Source organism: Brienomyrus brachyistius, unplaced genomic scaffold, assembly GCF_023856365.1.
Source record: "Brienomyrus brachyistius isolate T26 unplaced genomic scaffold, BBRACH_0.4 scaffold36, whole genome shotgun sequence".
Lineage (NCBI taxonomy): Eukaryota > Metazoa > Chordata > Actinopteri > Osteoglossiformes > Mormyridae > Brienomyrus > Brienomyrus brachyistius.
Genome location: NW_026042311.1, coordinates 3,357,667 through 3,367,494, shown reverse-complemented (window position 1 = coordinate 3,367,494; position 9,828 = coordinate 3,357,667). Strand labels below are relative to the sequence as shown.

Here is a 9,828-nt window from a genome sequence, read left to right as displayed (position 1 = left end):
GTCATCCATTTGTTAGATGGCACTATTGTGTAAAAACAGGGTTCTAAGACCATTGGTGTGGTACTGAAACTGCAGCCACCGGAACTCCAAGGTCATACTACTGGGCAGAAGATAAGAGCCATCAAATTTGTAACTACGTGCTGCCCATATCTGCTGGCACTCTGGGAAAGAGTGGAGTCACAATGTGATAACAAACTATGGTGTCAACTGAATGCTAGAAGAGTTTAAAAAGTTGAACACTGTAAAAATAACACTCGCTACACTCTTTAAAGTGTTAAATTTAACAATAATATTATGTGAAACAATGCAAAATAATGATGTTCTACTGTGCAGAAGTGGTATGATGGTGTGGGACTGACACGTTTTGCGAAGGTTAAGGTGAAATTCACTGAAAAGTGACTTCCACTATAATTAATTTCCCTCTGCGAAAGATTTAGTAATAGTTCCAGATTAAAGATTTTTATTAGTCATATACAGTATTTATGGATAATAATGTTTGTCGTTAAAGTTTAAGGGTTAACAGCATATTTAATCTTTTTCATACTTTATATCTGTGTCCTGTTAAACAGGGTAGTGGAATTTGGAAACCAAGCGCTTCACTACATATTGTACTGAGCATACCTGAATGAATTTAACAAATAAAATTTGGTATGCTTTGATTTTATTTCTTGCTGAAATCTTGTAAATTTAGTCACAAAGAAATTTACAAGGGGATGAACATTTACCTATTTAATCTGTTTATTTGATATTTCCACTTTATGCCACTTCATATTTGCACTAAATAGTTAAACTACATTCATACAGTACTAGAGTGCATTTCCTGAACCCTTCGTAATGCTAAGTAGTTTGTAAGTTCTATCTTAAGATGTACTTTAATGTTTGGCATGGTTCCTGAAATGTCCTAGGTTAAGTACTGTATACCTTCTATAAGAAATACTTTCCTAAGGTTGGTCTGAGCCTCTCATAGCTGTCTCTTATCGCTGTTCTCGGCTCATGCTGCTCATTTAACATAAGACTAACCTTGTTAAAGGTGCAGTTTCATGACCAAGCATCGCTTAACTAAAAAATAACCAGTCCATATCATAACACCTTATCTGACACATTGTGAAAAAGACACTGAAAGCAATTATGCAATAATTAAACTGCATTTAATTAAATACTCGAATTATACAAAATCGGTTTATTTGAAATTATTTCTAAATATTTTCTACACTATGTACTTACAATTGAAGAATTCTGACCAGGACAGTACTGAAGTATAATTATATAGGTTATATCTATTATAATATGAAATAATTTAATGTTTTTGTGTTCTTTAAATATTTGCAGTGAGCTCACATAATCTGTAAATTACACAGTATTTTAGTTAAAATTATTTTAACGTATTGCAGCACAATTTTTGAAGAATTTTGACATATATTAATTATATATTTTGACATATATTAATTTACCACAATCATTACTAGGTTTTTGCTATTGTAAGGCTCTATGTGAATCAGCCCATTCAAATTGTCCTATTTGTTCTCTGACTTTTTGTCTTAAACAGACCATAACCTTCAGGTTTATTCACTTGCAGTTATAGGCGCTCAGTGCAAAGCAGCTTCGGACACCAACCTATAGGAGAGCATGGCTGGTGAGTCAGTTACCACACTGGCTTTTCTGCTCTGCTGTCTGGGCCTCCCAGCTGTACGTCTGTCTCTCTCTGAAGCACGTAGACTGATGGTCAGAGATTCTGTAACTGGGGCATCAGCTACACTGACATCCAGTGAGCGGGACTCAGACCAGCTGATGAATCTCTGAGGTGGAGGTGTGACTGAGGGTCTTACTCTGATGGTCAGAGATTCTGTAACTGGGGCATCAGCTACACTGACATCCAGTGAGCGGGACTCAGACCAGCTGATGAATCTCTGAGGTGGAGGTGTGACTGAGGGTCTTACTCTGATGGTCAGAGATTCTGTAACTGGGGCATCAGCTACACTGACATCCAGTGAGCGGGACTCAGACCAGCTGATGAATCTCTGAGGTGGAGGTGTGACTGAGGGTCTTACTCTGATGGTCAGAGATTCTGTAACTGGGGCATCAGCTACACTGACATCCACTGAGCCGGACTCAGACCAGCTGATGAATCTCTGAGGTGGAGGTGTGACTGAGGGTCTTACTCTGATGGTCAGAGATTCTGTAACTGGGGCATCAGCTACACTGACATCCACTGAGCGGGACTCAGACCAGCTGATGAATCTCTGAGGTGGAGGTGTGACTGAGGGTCTTACTCTGATGGTCAGAGATTCTGTAACTGGGGCATCAGCTACACTGACATCCACTGAGCGGGACTCAGACTAGCTGATGAATCTCTGAGGTGGAGGTGTGACTGAGGGTCTTACTCTGATGGTCAGAGATTCTGTAACTGGGGCATCAGCTACACTGACATCCAGTGAGCCGGACTCAGACCAGCTGATGAATCTCTGAGGTGGAGGTGTGACTGAGGGTCTTACTCTGATGGTCAGAGATTCTGTAACTGGGGCATCAGCTACACTGACATCCAGTGAGCCGGACTCAGACCAGCTGATGAATCTCTGAGGTGGAGGTGTGACTGAGGGTCTTACTCTGATGGTCAGAGATTCTGTAACTGGGGCATCAGCTACACTGACATCCACTGAGCGGGACTCAGACTAGCTGATGAATCTCTGAGGTGGAGGTGTGACTGAGGGTCTTACTCTGATGGTCAGAGATTCTGTAACTGGGGCATCAGCTACACTGACATCCAGTGAGCCGGACTCAGACCAGCTGATGAATCTCTGAGGTGGAGGTGTGACTGAGGGTCTTACTCTGATGGTCAGAGATTCTGTAACTGGGGCATCAGCTACACTGACATCCAGTGAGCCGGACTCAGACCAGCTGATGAATCTCTGAGGTGGAGGTGTGACTGAGGGTCTTACTCTGATGGTCAGAGATTCTGTAACTGGGGCATCAGCTACACTGACATCCAGTGAGCGGGACTCAGACCAGCTGATGAATCTGAGGCAGAGGTGTGACTGAGGGTCTGCTCCTGCTCTGCTGTCTGTAAAAGACACTTTTGCCATGTTACTGTCAGATGGGCTTTGCTCTGTGAAGTTGCAGGACATCCTGCTTCTCAATATCTGTGTGTCTGGCTGTTGGTGTTAAAGGCTATATATGCTACTTTCTGCGCAATTGTAAACAACCTATATATTTAAATGAGGTTTTTCATTGGCTAAACAGAAAGAGGAAATGTCTGTCTTCAGTAGTTGGTCTCATTCCCATGCGCTCATACTTTGTGTGGCTCTGCACTGCCTCCTGCTGACAGAATAAAATTATTCCATCTAAGACAATGATAATTTCCACAACAGTATCAGATGTTCATCATGACCACATTTAAAGCAACGCCAGTTGACAGTCTTGGCCTTAGAACATCAGCATGAGTCTTCAAACAATCTGAGACACATCTATAACATTCATGGTAACTGATTTCATGTTTCTCTCCCAAAGCACCTTCTAAAGTAAGAATTGTGCTGCTGGGGAAAACAGGGACAGGGAAGAGCAGCACAGGAAATGTTATCTTGCAGGAAAAGAAATTTGAAGTTTCATCCTTTGCGAAACTTCAAAACAGATGAAGGAAATTTTAATGCCAGAAAGATTACAGTAACTGACACACCAGGAATCACCGACACTGAGAGGCCTGATCATGATCTGAAGTATTCCATAATATCCTGTCTCGCTCACTGTGCCCCCGGTCCACACGCCTTCAACTTAGTGCTGAAAGTGGGAAGATACACCAAAGAGGAGAAAGAGTCTGTGAAGATGATACTGCAGTACTTTGGGGAGGAAGCCCTGAAGCACACAGTTGTCCTCTTCACACAGGCTGATGAACTTGATAAACACCAGACCATTAAAGAGTTCGTATGGAAGAACAAGGATCTGAAGGAACTTGCTAGTAAATGTGGAGATCGAGTCCATGTCATTGACTCTAAGTACTGGAAGAAAAATGTGGCAGAACAGAGCCAGGGGTTAGTAAAACCTACCTGTACTGTTAAAAACCCATATGAATCAGAGAACAGGAGTAACAGTTTTCAGATTAATCAGCTGCTGACAACTATAGATAACATGGTGAGAAACAATGGACGCACTTATTACACAAATGAATCACTCCAGGTAATAGCAGAATCTATACAGGATGAGGCCAATAACATAATACAATAGAGAAAGACTGAGCAACAAGAATTTTGGAAAGAAGCTAGAAAGAGAACCAGAAATAAGATTCTAAAATATGAAGTAACAGAAGCAACAGTTGGCTCTTTGCTGGGGGCACTGCTTGGAGTGCCGGTTGGAGCAGCTGTACTGCCAGTGCTGTTAGCTGGACTTTCAACTGGAGTAGGAAAGTCAATCTTAGTCAGCAGACAAACAGCACAGAAAGTTAATGCCCAAACTGTAGCGGCAGTAGGAGTATCTGAAGGGGCAGAAGGGGCAGCAGGAGCAGAAGGGACAGCAATACAAGTAGGGGCAGTACTGGGCACATCTGTAGCTAAGGCTGTGATAGCTGTGACTGTAATAGGAACATTGGTATTATCAGGAACTGGACTGGGAGCGGCTACAGCAGTTTATGCCATAGCAGGAGCAGTAAGAGGTGGGGTGGCAGGAGCCAAAGCTGGGCAAGCATGCATCAATACCAGCCGTGCAGCCAAGGAAGCTGCAAAAGCTGTAGGACAGGCAGGAGGACCTACAGTGAAGGAAGTGTGGAATACCACACAAAAACTAGTTAGATCTAAAAAAACACCTTACAGTACACTGAGTTTCAGTAGTGACTCTGCAAATATCTGATGACTACAGCAGGAAAATGATCAAGTGTGATCAAATGCTGCATGTGGAGGAAACTTCAATACTCGCTATGAACCGTCATTGAGAATTACTTGGTTACAGTTTTGATATTATGATGTTTGTGTACTGTCTGAGATGTTCTCTGATGATCTGCTCGATGCTCCTCAGAGCAAAGCTTAAATCCTAAAGCATTCCAAAACTAAATCAATCATGTTCAGCAGATCCTCTGTTTAAGATGCAAAAGTGTTTCTCTGCAATAGCATCTCCATAACTCTGAAGTCAAAAACCATAGAAATGGTTTTATTCACTTAAAGGAGTAACAATCTGTGATACTGATTAAAGAAAAAAAAACAATAAAACATTTTATTTTACCTGTTTGGGCGGCATGGAGCTGCAGTGGTTAGCACTGTTGCCTCACACCTCTGGGACCTGGGTTCGAGTCTCCGCCTGGGTCACATGTGTGCGGAGTTTGCATGTTCTCCCCATGTCGTCGTGGGGTTTCCGCCGGGTACTCTGGTTTCCCCCCACAGTCCAAAGACATGCTGAGGCTAATTGGTGTTGCTAAATTGCCCGTAGGTGTGCATGTGTGAGTGACTGGTGTGTAATTGTGCCCTGCGATGGGCTGACGCCCTATCCAGGCTTGTTCCCTGCCTCGTGCCCATTGCTTCCGGGATAGGCTCCGGACCCCCCGCGACCCAGTAGGATAAGGCGGTTTGGAAAATGGATGGATGGATTTCATCTGTTTGACTTTCACATAATTCTCCGTGTTTCATATTTCTTTGGGAGTGAGTCGTCTAATTCAAAATAGATCTATTACGAATGGTAATAGCCCTTTGTGTTAAAAACATAGCAAATCTCTGAATCAATATCCTTAATATGCCTGTTATTTCAAATGTATTTTCCTGTACCTTTTTAAATAATAAAAACTGCTCTTTGTGATCATTTGGGGGTCAGTTCTTAAACTTCAGAGTGTGCAAAGTTATCTCTTTTATTTATATGTGGTGATATTTTTAGGAACAAAGGAGGAAACACCTTAGTTTAAAAAATACCAGTATATGTGTGGTTCCAGCATGTATGCATGCGTGTCTGAATGTCACATTCAGATGAATGCTATTCTGTCAATTTGTCCTACCTTGTCGAGTTGCTCTACCTTTCCTACCTAGTGCGTTTCCACAAATAAATCTATTGATTGGCAGTGTTGGGCAGTAATGCACTACTTAGTAACGTGTTACTGTAATTTGATTCTATTTTTAGTAGCATAGTAATTTAATGTGTTGTAATTTTAAAATTGATAATTAGATTACCGTTACAATTTCAAGTACCTTTACATTACTGCTGCGTTACCAATAAAATCAAGTGCTTTAACATCTATATTGTAAAAACAGAAATAATAATTGACAGTAACCTGACAGTGGCAGGCAGATGTCTGTCTGACAGTTGCAGATGCGATGTCATCTACGGGAGACCTACATGCATGGGAGACCAGCTCAAACAAAAACAAAGTGAACATGGCGAGTGAGAAGTACGTGTTCAGTAGCTGGAAATGTAGCCATTACTTATGGGGCGCCGTTTGTAAAGGTAGCAAACACTTTTGTACTTGCCACTTTTTCAACATTTAGTGTAATTTTCTGACATTTAGCTAGAAGTCAATGGTGTTGTGGATCAGCAGATTTTTTTGCTGTGCAGATTATGTTCAAAATTGTTTATCATATGTAAATATAAATGGTATGTCTATATATAAATATTAAATATAAATGTTAAATATAAATCTTACATGTAAATATAAATACAAATTCCTTTGTTCTTTCATTATCAATTAAAGAGATAAAAGGCCTGGAGTTGATTTGAGGTGTCTTGTTTACATTTAGAAGATTGAGGTGTGAACATACAACATGCGGTCAAAGCAACTCAGCATGCAGGTGAAGCAGGCCATCCTTCGGCTGCAAAAACAGAGCAAAACAATTTGAGAAATTGCTCCAACATTAGGAGTGGCAAAATCCACAGTTTGGTACATCTTGAGAAAGAAAGAAAGAAAGAAAGAAAGAAAGAAAGAAAGAAAGAAAGAAAGAAAGAAAGCAAGCAAGCATTGGTGAACTCAGCAATGCAAAGAGGCCTGGACGTCCACGGACGACAACAGTGGTGGATGATCGCAGAATCATTTCCATGGTGAAGAGAAACCCCTTCGTAACAGCCAACCAAGTGAACAACACTCTCCAGGAGGTAGGCAGATCAATATCCAAGTCTATCATAAAGAGAAGACTGCCTGAAAGCAAATACAGTGGGTTCACTGCAAGATGCAAAACACTCATAAGCCTTAAGAATAGAAAGGCTAGATTGGACTTTGCAAAAAAAACATCTAAAAAAGCCAGTACAGTTCTGGAACAGCATTCTTTGGACGATGAAACCAAGATCAAGATCAACCTGTATCAGAATTATGGAAAGAAAAAAGTATGGAGAAGGGCTGGAACAGCTTATGATTTAAAGAACACGGCATTGTCTGTGAAACATGGTGGAGGCAGTGTGATGGCTTAGGTGTACATGGCTGCCAGTGACACTGGGTCACAGTGTTTCTTGATGATGTGACACAGGATGGAAGCAGCTGAATGAATGCTGAGGTGTTCAGAGACATCGTGTCTGCTCAAATCCAGCCAAATTGATTGAGCGGCGTTTCGTAATACAGATGTACAATGACCCAAAACACAAAGCAAAATCAACCCAGGACTTTATTAAAGCAGAGGAGTGGAATATTCTTGAATGGCCAAGTCAGTAACCTGATCTCAACCATATTGAGCATGCATTTCACTTGCTAAAGACTAAACTACAGACAGAAAGACCCTCAAACAAACAGCAACTGAAAGCTGCTGCAGTAATGGCCTGGCAGAGCATTAAAAAGGAGGAAACCCAGCATCTGGTCATGTCCATGAGTTCAAGACATCAGGCAGTCATTGCTTGCAAAGGGTTTTCAACTACACAGCAAGTATGCCAGTGTTAAATTAACTCTGCATGGTGTTTATATGGGTCCACACCATTCATTGTTACATATAACACTTTACAGTGTGAAATGAGTGTTGTTTTTACAGTGTTAATATTTATTAACTCTTATAGTGTTCAGTTTACAGCATAGGGTGTTAAGTCACTGAGTCTCCACCTTCACATATCTGCACCATTTTAATGTGCACAGAAGAAGTCATGAGGATCAGAAGAGCCATCCCACATTTACCCACCATCATGAGAAAGACTCTGACCAAAAAGGACCTTAGAGCTTTTTCTTATGTTGCGGGTCACATCTCCAGAGTGGTACATATTTGGATGGTTTGGGGTGTATTTGAATGCCAGTTCTGCCCTTGGATGATTAACCTATGCTGAAAAGTGTTAGGGCAGTTGTGATATCCTTTTTGGTGTAGTTCCTGGTACTGCCCATTCCCCTGTCGACGAATGATGCTAGATGTATATTTGCATAGCATGACACTGTACTGTTTGTGACTTAACAGATTTTCTTTTTAATCCACCGCAGTTGTGATGAATAGGGCAAGAGAACAAAAACCACAGAAATGGCTCTTGTGTGCTGGGTCGTCCATCCATCCATCCATCCATCCATCCATCCATCCATCCATCCATCCATCCATCATCTCCCGCTTAATCCGGGGTCAGGTCGCGGGGGCAGCAGTCTCAGCAGGGAGACGCAGACTTCCCTCTCCGGGGCCACTTCATCCAGCTCCTCTGGGGGGATCCCGAGGCGTTCCCAGGCCAGCCGAGAGACATAGTCTCTCCAGCGTGTCCTGGGTCTTCCCCGGGGTCTCCTCCCAGTGGGACATGCCCGGAATACCTCCCCAGGGAGGCGTCCCGGAGGCATCCTGATCAGATGCCCGAGCCACTTCATCTGGCTCCTCTCGATGCGGAGGAGCAGCGGCTCTACTCTGAGTCCCTCCCGAATGACCAAGCTCCTCACCCTATCTCTAAGGGAGAGCCCAGCCACCCTGCGGAGGAAACTCATTTCAGCCGCTTGTACCCGCGATCTCGTTCTTTCGGTCACTACCCATAGCTCATGACCATAGGTGAGGGTAGGAACGTAGATCGACTGGTAAATCGAGAGCTTCGCCTTTTGGCTCAGCTCTCTCTTCACCATGACAGACCGATGCAGCGCCCGCATGACTGCTGACGCCGCACTGATCCGCCTGTCGATCTCCCGCTCCATTGTTCCCCCACTCATGAACAAGACCCCGAGATACTTAAACTCCTCCACTTGGGGAAGGACCCCATCCCCAACCCGGAGAGAGCATTCTACCCTTTTCCGACTGAGAACCATGGTCTCGGATTTGGAGGTGCTGATTCTCATCCCAGCCGCTTCACACTCGGCTGCGAACTACTCCAGTGAGAGCTGAAGGTCACGGTCCGATGAGGCCAACAGAATCACATCATCCGCAAAAAGCAGAGACCTAATCCTGAGGTCACCAAACCGGACACCCTCAATGCCCTGGCTGCGCCTAGAAATTCTGTCCATAAAAGCTATGAACAGAATCGGTGACAAAGGGCAGCCCTGACGGAGTCCAACCCTCACCGGAAACGAGTTCGACTTATTGCCGCCCATGTGGACCAAACTCTGGCACCGGTCATACAGGGACCGAACCGCCCTTAAAAGGAAGCCCGGTACCCCATACTCCCGGAGCACTCCCCACAGGACTCCCCGAGGAACACGGTCGAATGCCTTCTCCAAGTCCACAAAACACATGTAGACTGGTCGGGCAAACTCCCATGAACCCTCCAGAACCCTGCTGAGAGTATAGAGCTGGTCCACTGTTCCACGGCCAGGGCGAAAACCACACTGCTCCTCCTGAATCCGAGGTTCGACAATCCGGCGGACCCTCCTCTCCAGGACCCCCGAATAGACCTTGCCAGGGAGGCTGAGGAGTGTGATCCCCCTGTAGTTGGAGCACATGGCCCATTCGGACTCAATGTCCCCCGCCTCCCCCGGGATATGGGAGAAGTTCTGCCGGAGGT

General features: G+C 43.8%; 1 long non-coding RNA gene across 1 annotated transcript; it reads left to right on the top strand.

The window, feature by feature from the left end:
- The first annotated feature begins 1,489 nt into the window (after positions 1-1,489).
- Positions 1,490-3,264, top strand: LOC125722012 (uncharacterized). Its single transcript, XR_007386058.1, has 3 exons — positions 1,490-2,140; positions 2,363-2,584; positions 2,696-3,264. It is a non-coding gene; the product is annotated as an uncharacterized LOC125722012 (long non-coding RNA).
- Positions 3,265-9,828: the final 6,564 nt, after the last annotated feature.